Source organism: Rhynchophorus ferrugineus, unplaced genomic scaffold (assembly GCF_030347505.1).
Source record: "Rhynchophorus ferrugineus isolate W39M unplaced genomic scaffold, kcgeb_rfMv2 rfM2, whole genome shotgun sequence".
NCBI lineage: Eukaryota > Metazoa > Arthropoda > Insecta > Coleoptera > Curculionidae > Rhynchophorus > Rhynchophorus ferrugineus.
The window spans coordinates 33442190-33459507 of NW_027472581.1; the positions used below are offsets into that span (position 1 = coordinate 33442190).

At 33.3% G+C, this 17318-nt stretch overlaps 1 protein-coding gene across 4 annotated transcripts in view; it reads left to right on the forward strand.

Annotated features, from left to right (window-relative positions):
• Window positions 1-17318, forward strand: part of LOC143190643 (disks large 1 tumor suppressor protein) — a 676624-nt gene that overhangs the window by 73398 nt on the left and 585908 nt on the right. The gene's annotated exons all lie outside the window — the stretch shown is intronic.

Genomic DNA, 17318 nt, shown 5'->3' on the forward strand with positions numbered 1-17318 from the left:
ATAGTTATCATATACACATTATGCAATATCAAAGCTATTTGGGAAACTAATATTCAAACGTGTTAAACATTTGCTAACAATACCAGATTTCCAGTTTGGGTTTCGAAATCACCATGCAAAAACCGATCAAAGTCACAGAGTATCTGCGGCTATTGAAAAAGTGTTTGAGGAAAATGAATACTGCCCCGCAATATTCCTGGATGTCTCACAAGCTTTTAATCGGGTTTCGCATTTGGGATTAATCTGTAAGATGAGCAAATTGTTACCCCGTAACTATAGTCTATTGCTGGAGACCTATTTGTTCGGAAAAAATTTAGAGAACATTTCGCACGAAATGGCGTTCTCGACATTTAAAACTATTTCGGCTGCAGTTCCACAAGATAGCGTCTTAGGACCTCTCGTGTATATGCTCTACACTGCTGATATTTTAACAACAAAAGAAACACTACTTGGAACCTTTGCTGACGACACAATTATTATGGCAAAAGATATATCTCTACCTAGGGCAATAGAAAAAATGTAAGTGGCAGTCAACAAAATCTACAAATGGACGAAAGATTGCAAAATTCAACTTAATAGCTCCAAATCTGTCTACGTTAATTTAGCATTGAGGCGAAGTAATCAAAAATTAATTATATCAGATAAAATCAGTTAAATATCTTGGAATCAATCTTGACGATATATTAAATTGGAAACATCACGTTAGACAAAAAACAAAATACATTAAAATCAAAATAAAACAACTATACTGGTTAGACGGAAAAAACTCTCAACTTAATCTAAAATTAAAGAGGTTGATCTATAATATAATTGTAAAGCCAATTTGGACCTATGGGGTGCAAATATGGGGTTGCACTATGCTGCCACAAAATTCAAATCAACTAGTCCTACAACGCTGTCAAAGCAAGGTTCTTCGATTGATTACCAATGCCTATCGCTATGTAACCAACGAGGAACTGCACGATGATCTGGAAATCAAATGGATTTGTGAAGTTATCCAAGATTTCGCCTTCAAACACGAAAGAAGATTACTAAATCATACTAACGTGGAAGCAATACAACTGCTGGACAGCGCGCAGGATGTCAGGAGATTGAAGCGAACAAAACCATTCGAACTTATATAAAGTGTATACATTTAGTGTAAACTATAGCTATAAGTTAATAATTAATAAATAATTATAATTTTATAATTGAGGAATAAATATTTATGTATTTTATCGTACTCGTCTTGCTTGTTAATTAATTCAAGTACATAGGAAAAGTAGTAATAAATTAATTCTAAATTAAGATTGAACTAAGCGTATCTAATAAAAATGTTATAAAAAAACACAATATTTATTTATTAATAAGGTTTTCTTCCACCATTTGCTTTTAAAACAACTGCAGTTCTCTACGGAATAGTTTCGTAGAGTGTATGATGATTTGTAATGGAATGTTGTCCCATTATCGCACTAAATCATCTGCATAGTACTTCAATAATGTTAGAGGTGGAAATCTGCTTCTCATTTTCTGCCTTAAAACTACCCATAATGATTTAATTATGTCGAGATCTGACGATTTAGCTGTCCAGAGTCAAGGAAGTTTCATAACCTGCTGATCCTCCAAATTATCTTGAAATATGATGATGTTTGACAGCAATATGCTAGTCATAGTAAGATCTTCATCATTAAGAATATGGAGATATTTGTTCGCAGTAATTCGGCCAATGATTTGAATGGGAAGATGAGATTGATATACATCTCATCGATATTGACATTGTTCTCGATACATAAACCCAGCTGTTTGTAGGAAACAATGTAAACGATGATGAATCGGACCATAGCACATTCTTCCAATCATAAAATGTTCATGTTTTATGGTCGTTACATTACTCCTTTCGCAGCCTAGCGTTGTATTTCAATAATTGGCGTGTAAACTGAGCAACATATACAAGTCGCATTATTTACACGGAATGTAACAAATGGTGTTCAAATTATTTTGTATATGCCCATTAAGCTAAAGGTCAATATCAATAATATCTTCCGTTATGAGTGCTTTCTTCGATTCAATCCTTCCTGCGAACTTATTCATGAATATTATTTTAATTACTACAAAGAAAAGAAACGAATTTACTTAAAAGATGATTTCTTTAAAAAATATTCATCAAAAGAAGCTAAGTTATTGTGTGTCATTCTTTTAAGGTATAAAAAAAGTGTTTTTAGAAAAAAACTTCCTTTTCATTAGGAAAATGTTGGAGAGAACCAGACCATTAGAACTTGGTTAACAGTACGTGAGTAAAATAAGTATATGTTAAAAATTAAGAATTATTACTTATCGCTAAGAAGTATTACTGTATCACCACAATTTATAGCTCATCGGTTATTTCCTATTTATTATTTCCAATTTTATTACTTATTTACAAACAAAATACCGTACAAAATCTTATAATGTTTGTTAAAAAATGCACTCAATAAATTACATTATTTAGAGTATTTGCCATTTTTTTCTTAGTACATAACAGTAGTCCAATAAAAAATTATATAGCGCAAAATCTTACGATTTTAAAACTAGTATGGTGTTCCAACTAATAAACTTTATATAAAGCAGGTGCAGGTAGACAACAGAAACGACTTACTCTAAGCTTTTAGGGTGAGACGTACAAGAAATTTCGACAAACTTTGCTTCCTTTGGTCGTTGTATTATACGATATCATCCCAAAACTTAGTTCTTGTTCTTTATAAATGTAGAACTGTTATTGTTTCGAAATATCATAACAAAAAGTTTCGGCCATTATACAGCTTTACTGTTTCAATGTTATGTTGTATACGATAAAAGCATTTTTTGACACAATGATTTAATATACTACTATAGACTAATGCTAAAAATATAAAGATTTTTGCAATAAAACGGAAATGGGATATTTAATGCTCTAAACATCATGGCATCTAAACGTCTTGAAACAGTTAATAAATCTACTCCTAAGCTGTTTGAAAGTTGTTTTAAGAGCTTTAACTGAGTTTTCGTTTAATAAATATTGCAATTCAATTGTTCACAATTTCTTTGTTTATTTTTTCTGGTTTCTTTAGTTTTTTAGTAGTGTTGTTTAAGATTTTGTATTAGTGTCTATATTATTGAAACTATTAAAGAGGCAGGTTTGGATAAAAAACGACATGATGACATGCAAACATTTCATGATAATGTAGATTTAAAAAATCTGGGAATAACAGGAATCGGAAGTCTTTTTTATTTACAAGTTATTTAGATTTTTACAAGCAGCCTTTTCTGGTTCATAATATAGATATTCATCTTGAATTTGAAGAAATTCATTTAATTTGATGATTGGTGAACACAACAGACAAGAAGATTTTTTCTTGATTAAGAACTGGTAGTACTGGATTTGCTTTTGGAGACACTATATCGTTGCAATAGTATTAATTCTAAAGGTTATGAAGATCTTTCTCTAAATATTATTGGTTTTAATTTCTAATGCATTTCAACTTAATTTTTAACAAAGCATCAACCAAATATGGCAGACAATAAATAGTGTGTCAAGAGTTGAAAGAATATTAAAAATTATTGTTTAGCTTCATGGAATTAATTCTTCATTTGTTGGTGAGTTGTCAGTTGTCATATTAGATACAAGAGAAGTACTAAGTAGTTAAGTTAAAAGCTAATACTAAAGAAAGCGATAAAGGACAAATTAAAAATGAACTACTTGTATAGAGAGATTCCAGAATATAACAAAAAATGGTAGTGTAAATGAATGAACTCCAAGGAGAAATATATAACAATAAAATATAACAGCTACTCTTTTATTAAAGGGCGACTGTTAGATGTAAAACTGTAACAATTAGCTGACATTTTGTCTTTGAGACTTTTCAAGCAATTTATTTGTTTACTTTATAGATCTAAGCTATTAAAAGTCAATAATTTATTTAGTCTTTAACATATTTTCCGCTCACAAGAATTATTTTCAAATTAAAATTGACCCACTTGATTGACCTGCGTTTTCATTCTGTCCTTGGCCAAGGTCTCAGCTGATCATGAGCGACTACCGTGCTTCGTTGTCCCTTTCTATGCAGCAAATACCTCTCATTTGGGAGTACGACCTGGACAATAAAATGTCCCTTGAACTCCCTCGGCTTTGAGCCTCCACCAGCTACCTGAGAGTCCTAGATTTCAACAACATCGCTCGTAGTAAATAAATAATAAGGGTATCGCTTTGTGTTAATGTGATGAGCTTGTGTATTTGCTTTTCCACGAATTCGTTCCCGAGCTTCGGCGACGGCCTTGTCGCTGTCGACGGAATTATCAATAGAGAGGTTGTCCAAAAATTGTCTCGTTGCAAATAATCTCGGATTGACACCAAAGTGAAGTATCGTCGGTGCATAATCAGTCGCTGAATGAATGGACGCATTGATGTTGTCTTCTATTGCTGTTATTGTATTAGTCAATGAGTTTTCCGGTTTATCTTGATGTACCAAAACTATCTCTAATATTTGGTCCAATTGCTTGTCAACTAAACAATTCCTCAAAAAGTATTTTCACCAAATGTAAATTCAGTCTTCTTGGTATTTACAATATAACAAACGGTCGATATTTTCTTTTAATAGAATTTAAGTCGAACAACCATTCTCAAATTTCAATAACCAACATCACCACATCTCGACTCAAATAACAAGCAATGTCGGCTGATATACTCCGCGCCCCAACGTCTTGTGATTTGCCAGCTGGCGTTGTGGGTACTAAGATTTTCCACATGTCAACTTGTGGAACAAACAGACTGTATTCATCTCGGTTGTAATTTTCCCTAACCTAAACACCTTGTGACCCTAGCCAACATCTCAGTGACCTCAGGACATCTAACATCATCGACCTTGAAGGCAATCTAATTTTCAGTTTTGTTCATTAAACTATCATATGTCCACATCAACTATGGCATCTTTCATATTAATGTTCCAGTTCGTCTTCTTCCCTTTAACATCTGCCATCTGAATATCTAATTTCACTTCCTATTCTCATCGTAACGTCACTCCTATTTCACTATTTTCTAATAAATTATCGTAATTCGATTTCCGAAATTCTACTTATTTCATTCTAGGTATTATTAAATCACTTTAACAGTATTATTTCTATTAAATCGTCTATCGTCTCACAAAACTTGTACAGCATATTTTCTCACTATTTTCTTAAAATATTGTCGATTTTGTTCATTAGATCGTCGAACACAAACATCACTAATGATTATTAATTAAATTAATTCTGATGCCACTGCTTGTTCAAATTCACTGTAGTCGCCTTATAATCTCTTTGCGATAGAGGCACTTTCATAGTCTTAAATGATTTGATTAACACTATCAGCATTTCCTTCAGCGGCTTCTTTCACAACCCAATGAAAGTATAGTTGAAGAACAGTACATGATCACAAAACCACTATGAGCGTTTTCTTGAGTATAATCCCACTTCTGATGTAAACTTGCAAACTCAGCAGAAATAAAACTTTAATAGATTTTACTTCACAGCAGTTTATTCCCCAAGTAATACTAAAGAACCTACATAATAATAACGAAATGATCTCCGTCACGCAAGTAACCATGCTGGCTGGGTAAGACCGGATGTCTTCTGGGATGATTTCTAAAGCTGGTCACTCGCCAGTCGGTAGGCTTAATGTTGAGAACTATGGTTCGGAGCTCACGTTAAACTTTAGGCCCAGTCCAGATAAATCCATAGTTGGTAAAAGGAGACTTTAAAATATATTTAAAAAAATAATAATAACGAAAGGCGTCCCGACTCGACGCTGGCTTATTGCCGTCCCCCTTTTTTGTTTCTGAAGCCTGTTTTCGATTTGTCCGCGTACTCGTGCCTACGAATACTGGACTATTTTTCCGCTTACATATATAGTTATGCTATTATATTGAAAATATTGTCAAAACTAGTTTTAGTGACATAACATAATTTTAAATTATTTTCTTTAATTTAAAATGATAGAAATATGATCAACTCAATATATTGTGATAGAATTTCGACCACTGGGCGATCACCAGTCATGAGAAAACTCTGTTTAAAGTGGGTGCCGCGCGGGTTCACTTTTGACCAAAAACAACGACGAGTTGATGATTCGGAGCAGTGTTTGAAGTTGATCGAGCGTAATAAACCCGAGTTTTTGCGTCGATATGTAACAGTGGGTGAAACATGGCTCCACCATTTCACTCCGAAGTCTAATCGACAATCATCGTCAAGCGTGGGAAAACGCAACAGTCAGCTGGCAAGTTTACGGTGTCTATATTTTGAGATGCGCATCTAATAATTTTCATTGACTACCTTGAAACAAAAAGGACAATCACTAGCGACTATTATGTAGCGTTATTGGACCGTTTGAAGGACGAAATCGCCATAAAACGACCGTATTTGAAAAAAAAGAGCTGCTTCACCAAGACAATGCCCCGTGTCACAAGTCAGTAAAAACGATGGCAAAAATCCATGAATTGAGCTTCGAATTGCTTCCTCATCCACCGTATTCTCCAGATCTGACCCCCAGGGACTATTTCTTGTTCTCAGATCTCAAAAGAATGCTCGCTGTGAAGGAATTTTCGTCGAATGAAGAGGTGATCGCCGAAACTGAGGCTTGAAAGTGAGGTTTTTTTTATAACATCTTTATTAGATACGCTTAGTACAATCTTAATTTACAATTAATTTATTACTACTTTTCCTATGTACTTGGATTAATTAACAAGCAAGACGAGTGCGACAAAATACATCAGAATGTATTCCTCAATTATAAAATTATAATTCTTTATTAATTATTAACTTATAGCTATAGTTTACACTAATAATACACACTAAATGTTGACACAAGTTCGTATGGTTTTGTTCGTTTCAATCTCCTGACATCCTGCGCGCTGTCCAACAGTTGTATTGCTTCCAAATATCTCGGCTGGAGTTCCACAAGGTAGCGTCTTAGGAGCTCTCCTGTACCTGCTCTATACTGCTGACATTCCAACAACAAAAGAAAGACTTCTTGGAACATTTGCTGATGACACAGTTATTATGGCAGAAGATATATCTCTGCCTAGGGCAATAGAAAAAGTGCAAGTGGCAGTCAATAAAATCTACAAATGGACAAAGATTGGAAAATTCAACTTAATAGCTCCAAATCTGTCCACGTTAATTTTGCATTAAGGCGAAATAATAAAAACTTAATTATATCACTCAATGGATGCCCTATTCCTCAAGCAGAATCAGCAAAATACCTTGGAATCCATCTCGGCGGTAGCTTAAATTGGAAGCATCACGTTAGACAAAAAGCAAAACACATTAGAAACTGAGGTGGAACTGAAAAAAAAGGACAAATCTTACTACAAAATTATTATAGAAAAGTTGGAAGATCGCCATAATCAGTGTATCATCCTTGCAGTGAATTATGTTGACTAAAAAAAACTAATTTTGCAAAAAAATGTGTTTTACTATGGTAGGCCGGGGACTTTTCAATTTCTATGTTATATCTAATATTTAACATCCAAACAAATACTTTATTTAATGACACTAGTTTTAATAGTAGATATACTGCATTTTGTAAAGAATCTAAACAAGAAATATTCCATTTTCAGCAAGGCAAGGCTTTACATGTTGTAATCCAATAATGCACGTGGTTCATCGCTATCCTTGCAATAGTAAATTTCCTTGCAGGAAGGAACTACAAAAATTCACGATATTGTTTCGTGCTCTCCCTCTCTCCATCGCAGAATTTCATGTTCAATAAAACGTTATTTATATTTTCTCTAAATTCTATAGTCTAACGCCATAACTCCCATTTAATGTTCGTTATTTTGCTTGTTACTTTTCCCAGTAAATGTGGACCTAACGTTTATTTGGCCCGAAATTTATTACGGGTCTTTTCTCATTTTATGACAGTTTTTTTTCGCGGCCTCTAGATAAGAGCTCCTAAAATTTAGACGTATTATGAGTTATTTTTCCCGTGTGGGCGACAGTTAGAACACGCTTTTTCCGTGGGAATCCCATAAAAAAACTATCTAAGTAACATCTTGGAGAAAAAACGCCTTGCTCGGTACCTAGTTTAGGTTGTTCCGTTTTTTTGGTTTGCGTTAACACGTAATGTCAAGTTTTATTAGTTCGACACTGTTGATCCGCAGTTATTTTCTCTAGGGAGATATTCAATTTTTTCCAATTTAATAAAAACATAATCCCACTAGTATCTTGAGAGTTAATATAGAGTGAGCTATCTGCTGGTGTGGTTTTGATATTAACAATGCTATTAAAAGCAGTTGCCTTTAACATATTTATAAAATCACGTTCTCTACACACTCTTTGGTGTATTGGGTTTAGTATCTTTTCTGTCTTTCTATATGACTAGTCAATTGAAAAATCCCAAAAAAATCATAGACGGCGGTACTAGAATTAAATCCATGTTTTTTATTTAGCCCTAACTCTCAAAAGATGCGTGTATTCGGATCATTTGTATTTGTCATTTGTGTTTGTAAATTATAGCATTTTGAGTGAAACATTTTTGTCATTGTGTAAAAAAGTGGATAAAAAGGAATTTCGCGTATTGATAAAATATTGCTTTTTGATGGGAAAAAATACAGTTGAAGCAAAAACTTGGCTTGATGGCGAATTTCCGGGCATCGTCCTAGGAAAATCAACTATCGAGGATTAATATGCCTACTGTAGACGTGGTGAAATGAGCACCGAAAATGGTGAATGCAATTGACGCCCAAAAGAGGTTGTTACCGACGAAAATATAAAAAAATCGACAAAATGATTTTGAATGGTCGTAAATTGAAATTGAATAAAAAAGAAATCAACTGAACGTGTACATCATATCATTCATGAATATTTACTTCATCTCGAATCTTCCAAAAAAGTTTGTTTCGAAAGATCACTTTACGATTGCCTTTAGCACCCTCTATTCGAAAGGAATTATTCAATAAACATTTGATTACAACAGCATTACAACTATCAAAAAGAACGCACAAAAGTACATTGATGCGTTAGTTATTATAGATATCAAAAACTAAAAAATTGAATAGTGTACCTAAATTTGCAAAAACTATATAATCAAGAAAATTATGTGAAAATAAAACGTATGCATTGTATGTTAGCCATAAAGCAAACTTAAATTACATTATGTTGCGTTATATTAAGTAAAATAATATAGGAAAATCATTGGCTTTATTAGCTAATCTGGTTGGATGAACTAATATTTACTCTAATAATATGTTTATTTAATTCGAGAGTTTTTGTCAGTTTATTGAGAAAATGTTTAAATAATACATCTTTGAAGTTTTTGAGTGTCTCATTGAGTATCTAAGTAAGCTGAGTTTGGAAGAAACGGTGATTAAAAGGTATTTGACGAAAATACACAAATTCTATATGATCTAAATTACAACATTAAGTTTTATATGTCTATTTATCGATTTTTAATATATTTAGAGAAGAGTTAAAAAATATCATACTCTCGGCAAGCAGAATTCAATTTGGATTAAACAACACTGTGTTGTCTAGCTTAAACTCCAAAGTTAAATTGAAATATTGCTTTCACTTTAGCCAAACTGATTTAGAAATAATTAACACTCCTAGAAATTTGAGAAAATTTATTTTTATATTGTAGCGATCTTGAGGCATTTTTCGAATTTTACATAGTGGAATAACGGTCTACAAAATACCCAGAAATATAATTCCAGATGTTGAACACTGGCGGGGTGCCAACAGCGCCATCTAGAACACGATAACGAATATCTGGCAACCCCGAGACGTTTATCTGGGATGTTTTTGAAGGGTATTGCCAATCATTCAGTACCGGACCATCGTTTGGTTTAAAAGTGCCACCATCGCCACTGCCCAAGCGTCGTCACTAGGTAACGCCGCTGCCATCCGTTTTATCTATTTTGTATTTTCCACATTTTTATATTACTTCAATAAATAACGGTCAGATAATGTAAACACCAGTGTTTCATTTCGTCTTACCTCCATTCACCGAAGCCCTAAAATACTATTAAAACCCTAAAATCCTTGAATGTTATGCCCTTAAGAGTTGTTTTGGTGACACGATATCTAAACCAGCTCGTAATTAAACCGAAATTTTGGAAGTATTCTAGACTAGAAATAGAAACGGCTATGAAGTGATGCGGCATTAATTTATTTTCTGTAGTTACAGACAACCTCAGGCAGAAATATTGCCATTCAATATATACGCATATTAAAAATTAACTAAACTTTCTCAAACTACATATTCTTATAACTCATGCTTTGAGGAATATTAACTATGTTCATTAAAGCCTTGCTCTGAAACATTTCTAATATAGCTACATTACTATATCCTATCGAGCTACTATCAATTTAAACAAATTTAATTATTTTGTGCACGACATAAATATAATATATAGTCCATCCAATAAAACAGCCAATGCTGTTTGCCTAGACTCTGAGATGAGAAAACAAAATTTTAAAAATTATTATAACATTGTAGTGCATCTAATGCATATTTTTCTGAAAGGTTTAAACTACAGTTAATTAAACCGATACGTTTGTAGGTTAGAGTTGTTATATTATATTTACATTGACCTCTTTTCCCACGCCATCTATGAGATAGAGTTTTAGGCATGATTTGTATGTAGTGTTATCTCGTAGTAGCCTAATCTACCTAACTAACAATTCTATATCTAAGTAATATATTTTACTTTCACTCGAGAGCATATTTACCTTTTACGTTTGGTTCTTGTTTCCTTCTTCTTTCTTTCTAATGCATTTGCCATATCTGCAAAGCTGTTAATCAGAATCACTATGCAAGTCAATTGTGTCAATTGCACCAAATTGTTAATTTCTAATCTATCGAACATTTGTTAACGATTCCAGCATCTGTCAATTGTTTTTTTAGAAATGCCTCCATCTACAGTATATCATTTTTCAAGATTATTTCTAAGGAAAGTGAATTACATAAATTGTAAACATTTAATTTATATTTAATGACTGACAAAACAGTAACTCTGTTCCAGGAATAAAGACATACTTGTTTCCATCATGAACAATAATACATCTGCAATGAATTATTAAATTTAAATATAAATGACTAACTTTTATTTTTTTCCATCAACGTTTGTTATGTTTACACATTTTATTAGCATTTTATTAAGAGTGGCCCAATATTCCATTTTAAAATATCCGTATCTCGTAATAAAGATACATACATTTAAATAATAAATCCTCCTTAATTTTATTATATGCTTTTAAAAATGTTTTTTTTAACAATTTCTTAAAGTTCAATTAAACTCCTTCGTCAATTTCATTTATCCCGCTTTCCTAACAGTGAATCAAGGGATGACTTAAATATCTCAAAAAGTTTCATACCTCTAATGATTCTATAGATACTTCCTAGACTAAACATTTTCTTTGAAATAATTCTCATAAGTGATATTTATTATATGGAAAAACTACTCACTTTTTTTATACATTTGATTAGATAGAGCTAACATGAAGATGATCTTGATGAATCACCTGCCTTATTTTGTGACGCTTTCAATTCCTATATTAAAATTAAGTATAGCTACAACAGGCTAAAAAAATATATCCAATAAATCTGCATCAACTTAATATTTTTTACAGAAATTTATTTCCCTAGCGCATTAAACTGCAGAGAGGCTGTCCCATATGCTCTTACTTGTTCGAGGTAATAGACCAGAGACGAAATCAGTTTCTGACTCTGACTATTTAATGGCTTTGGAATTTTTAATTGGAATTACTACACGTGAACGTTTGCTGGTATATAACAAGTCAATTGAAAAGTCCCCGGCCTACCATAGTAGAACACATATTTTCTTGGCAAAATTAGTTTTTTATTCAACATAATTCCCTTCAAGGACGATACACTGATTATAGCGACCCTTCAACTTTTTGATGCCATTTTTGTAGTACAATTTGTCCTTTGCTTCAAAATATGACTCAGTTTCGGCGATCACCTCTTTATTCGACGAAAATTTCTTCCCAGCGGGCATTCTTTTGAGATTAGACAACAGAAAATAGTCGCGGGGGCCAGATCTAGAATACTGGGGATGGATTGATTTTTGCCATCGTTTTCACTGACTTTTGACACGTTGTATTATCTTGGTGAAGCAGCACTTTCTTCTTCTTCAAATGCGGCCGTTTTTCGGCGATTTCGTCCTGTTGTCTGTACATCCATCCGTGTTGATGGTCCTTCCTTTTTCAAGATAGTCAATGAAAATTATTCCATGCGCATACCAAAATACAGACGCCATAACCTTGCCAGAGCGACTGTTGCGTTTTCCCACGCTTTGGGGCGGCTTCATCGTGTGCAGTCCACTCGAGTGACTGTCGATTGGACTTCGGAGTAAAATGGTGGAGCCATGTTTCATCCATTGTCACATATCGACGCAAGAAGTGGGGTTTATTACGCTTGATCATCTTTGCACCCACTTTGCACGGAGCTTTCTCATACCCAAATATTCGTAAATAATATATGATGTACACGTTCAGTTAATATCTCTAGAGTGTCTGCTATTTCATTCAATTTCAGTTTACAGTAACAACCTTTCTAGGGCGTCCACTGCGTTCACCGTTTTCAGTGCCCATTTCACCACGTCTAAGCTTAGCATACATGGGGCAGAGTCCGGAAAAAATATGGATTTGGTTCTAATAGTGCCATCTATGTGTCAGGACGGGTTCACCTGTTAACCTCTGAATAATATTTTGAATAATTTTGCAGAGGTATGACAACGGCGCCGACGAGTACTAGCACCAAATCAATTTAATAGACCGATTCGTTTACATGTTCAGATTCGTACTTCATTTTGCCACTTTTAACCAGAGTAATGATAATTAGTAAAATGAGAAAGAAAAATGCACTGCGATTTTAAAACGAATATTTGCGCCTTTGAAAATTGAATTTGGCATTAGCTGTTTTACTGGGAGGACTATATATACTAACATCAATATAGTTTTGAAGGCATTCGATGGATATGTATTTTAGCCTATCTACATTGAAATTCATTCTAATTAGTTTACACTCCTAATATTTCATTCTAAAACCATAGATCAAATTTAATAGGAGTTAAATCTCAGTGATTTTACTTTTCGACTGTATCCCAACGGACCGTTTCCAGTTTGACGCTGAAGAACGTTCGATGGAGAGGGCGGCCGAGAACGAATTAAAATCCGACGTGGCCTCTTCCGCTTTTTCCACTTGATCCCTCCGGCGCGGGGTCAAGGGGGTGGCTGACTGGAACGACCCGCTCTCTTGCTTTATAGGAATAATTGCGCTAATTTATAACTGTTGGGGATGTCTTTCCGGGACGCAGCCGGTGAAAAGTTCGATTTTGCGAATTGAGTGTTGCAGGAGGGCGATCTGTTGGCTCAGGTAAATAATGCAAATGGGTTCCGGAATGGACTGAGTTCGAAGATAAGCGGCCAAGCCCTAGGAGGATTTATTTGCGAAATATATTGCAAGTGCTATTTTTACGTTCAAAAGAGGAAGTTGTTTATTTATCAGCTTCAATTTTGCGACGAAATACGGGGGTTAAGATACAATTATTTAGAATACAATATTAGTGCATTACCAGACACTATATATATAAATTTTTCGGAAATTGCTCCTTCTATATTTGAAAAACGCTCACAAAAACTACTTTATTATTTGAAGCATGACGTTTGTTGATAAATTTTAACACTTTCTTGTTGTAAATAGCTTGTTTATCGGCTCTATTTTCCATTTCCCTATTTGTAATTTACATCTTCAATAATATATCCTCGAAAATGTTTAAAACCCCAAATTTCAAGGGATACAGTTCAGTTACACAATCTCAGAAAATATGATAACGTTTCTCTAATTTTTCCAAAACACGACCTTTGTATCATAATACAATATAATATAATGGTTTAATATTTTAAAAATGTGCATTTGAAAGAAGTAATTTTGCTTTTTTTCATATTCTAGGCAAGCAATTTTATTCTTTACCTTATAAATTTTTCAATTTCTTAATTAGTCAAATGTTATTCTATTTATTATCTCATTTTCACACCTCACAGAGAGACATTTTATTTTCAAACAGGTTGACGAATACACTAACCTACACCCAATATATTCGAGTGTTCCGCAGGGCAGTGTTCTTGGCCCATTGCTATATCTATTGTATACAGCTGACCTACCGACCTCAAGAAATACTACTGTTGCAAAATATGCTGACGATACAGCGGTTTTATCATCACACGAAGATCCAATATTAGCCACAAAGAACCTCCAACTTCATGTTATCAAAGTCGAATTGTGGTTGAAATCTCTATTATCTAATTATAATCTATTATCTTATTATATATATATATATATATAACAAACGCAAACTGCCATACGAACTGATTAATAGACCCAAATTAATAGTGAGATTTAATAATCTATAGAATAAGCTAGAATAGCTTTTAGAATAAGTTAGGATAAACTTTAAAATAAGTTAAAATAGTATCTAGAATAAGATTTTGATTGTAAGTTGTATTTGCTGAAGTGATCTACTACATGTCAGTATAGTTATATTATATAACTGAAATCATAGAATAAATCTTATTGCCCACGGGATGATTGTTGAGATTGTTAACGTTCTAGGAGATTAATAAAAATTTAAAAAAATATCTCATACAATCAGATCAAAGTTGAAATCATGTCACTCAGCACACTTATTGTTTACTTGCAAATTTACATGCTTATAAAAATTAACAGTTTTTTGTTTTATTTTCGATTCAGATATATTTCACAAGGGCATATGATAAATATAGCATGCTTACAGGACTTAATTTTCTAAACGTTCTATTTTTGTATAATATTTTCTTCAAATCACTTTTTTTATCTATAAAAAATTTTAATTGGTAGAAGTCAGCTCTTGCTAGTCCAGTATTGCCACCGATATATAACTTTGTATTTTGTTCAGTATATATTTTTTCTCAAAATATTGGCTTATTTTAGACGGTTAGTGGGCGAGTTTTGATCGTAATTTATTCAAGTTATGTCTGTTTTGTAATGCGCAATAAGGTTTGTACATAATCAAAATAAAATAAAAAAACATATGTTATTCTACTGAAACTGGTTAATCTATTGACAAATTTCTCAAAATAACTTATAACAACTACTTTTCTAACGAAAAATTTTAACATAACTATTAAATTGTAAGCATATCGGTTAATATAAATCACGGGAAATCAAAATTCCTTCAGCTAAAACCCTTAGTACATATTTTATTGCGTTAACTGATAAAAATGTTGAACCTTAACCTAAACTTATTCGGTTCGCATTAAAATTTCTCGCTTGGTTTAGTTAACTTTTCTGTATTAGTAATCGCAGTAGCATCACTTTTCTATTAAATTGCGCTTCTTGAGCTTTGCCATTAAAGTGCCGCTTGTTTTAAGAAGTTACACGGTGAAAGATAAAAAAATATATAAAAATGTAAAAGGCGAAGCTGTCAGTATTATTTAATTTTATGCACATTTCTTTAATTTTATGTATTTGCATGATATATTTGTAATATATAAAATGTATATATTTTTAATATTCTTGAAAAGGGGTTACAGTTTTTGGCGTACTGTATATAGACAAAAAAGAGATAAATATTGTTTTTGTGTTTTAAACCTTCCATATTTCATAATTTATGTACCTACATAATATATAACTACTCACTGGCGACTGACTAAAACATCAACACTGGTATCCATATTACCGTCACTTTCTCAATTATAAAATTGTTATAACATTGATATATCTTCAATTTTAATGTTGAAATTTTCCAGATACTATTGTCTGAAACTTTAGAATTGAATTGTTATGAAAGTGTTCCGACCCTTAAACATAAGAAATCCCATATCTACGTTCTACGGGATAACATTCCATAGACATTGTTCAAAAATATTATCATGGATGTTTACTACCTCTGTAGCTGCCTATAAGGACGGCAGATCCCGCTGTTGAATTGTTAAGAAGAGAAATCAATGTTGTAAAAAAAGACAATTTATTTTTTCTCTTTATTGCATAAATTAACTTATAAACATGAGTTTGTTTAATTAAATGAATTATGAAAATTATATGAAAATGAAGAGTGTATACCGATACGTAATGGTGAAAAGATTTATGAATTGAATGGAATTGGCTTACTAAATTGTATCTTTGGTTTGGATAATGCCGATTCCGCAATCGAGTCCGGCTGATGCAGCACTCTTGATACCGTTCTTACTAATTCTGCTTCCCACTCTCTGTTCTGGCTAAATTTCTTCCCACACTATCTACTTACTAACTCTGCTTCTTACACTTAGTTCTGGCTAAATCTTCTTCTCACTTTGTGTTCTTACCAACTCTGCGTTTCAAGCTCTGTTCGGACCAAGTCTTGATGTCACTGTGAATGCATCGTGTTTTCTAGCTGAATCTTCTTCCTTCGGGTTTTTAGTGGTGGCTCAGAAGATTGGTTCAGGAAAACCTTTCCTGTGTCTAGATTCGTTCAAATTATCGGGGCGGGAATGACTTTTCTAGCTATACCTTCTCACGCAGAGGGAACACGTGCATTACGGACCCTTAAGAAATGCTCGGGTATTCCACGATCTCGGACCCTTTGAAGGACCCTTATGGTTACTGTCACAATAAGGGATTCTGCACCAGAGCTTCTTATAATTCTCATTTATCGCGGGTACCTACACCGCCATTATTCGAAGCACTCGAAAACGATCCGATGCGACCGCGGTACCTTTCCTACAATAACCTGGCCTCACCAAACGTTCCATACAACACGATATTGTATATTGTATAATTATTTTCCCATATCACAAATATTAGCAAAAGCTGTTAATGATATAATAAATTAGATCCCAAAACTATTTAAAAATAAGAAATACAGTACAACATTCAATAGACAGACAGTACAACATTCATAAGAGTACAACATTCGATAAAAAAATCATCCCAGCCGCTCCAGTAACGAGGCTGGCTAGGATCTTCCTTCTGGAGTGATCTCTAAGTTGATCACTCGCGTCGATAGTCTTAATGTCGAATACCGTAATTTGGAGACCACGTTAATCAGTAGGTCCAGTCAAGATAAACCCTAGTTGATGAAATAGATACTCTGAAGTATATTAAAAATAATGGGCTGAAAAGTCCAGGAATGAAACGCATTTTTTTGTTAAAAATTGGATTTATTAATATTTATTAAGAGCCACACAATTATTCCGGTGCCGCTGTAATATTTCAATACCGCTTTTGTAGAGCGATTTATGTTTTGATTCAAAATAGGCCTATAACCAGTTGCTGTCCACTCAGATTACGATCGTTTTGTTTGTGGAGGGAA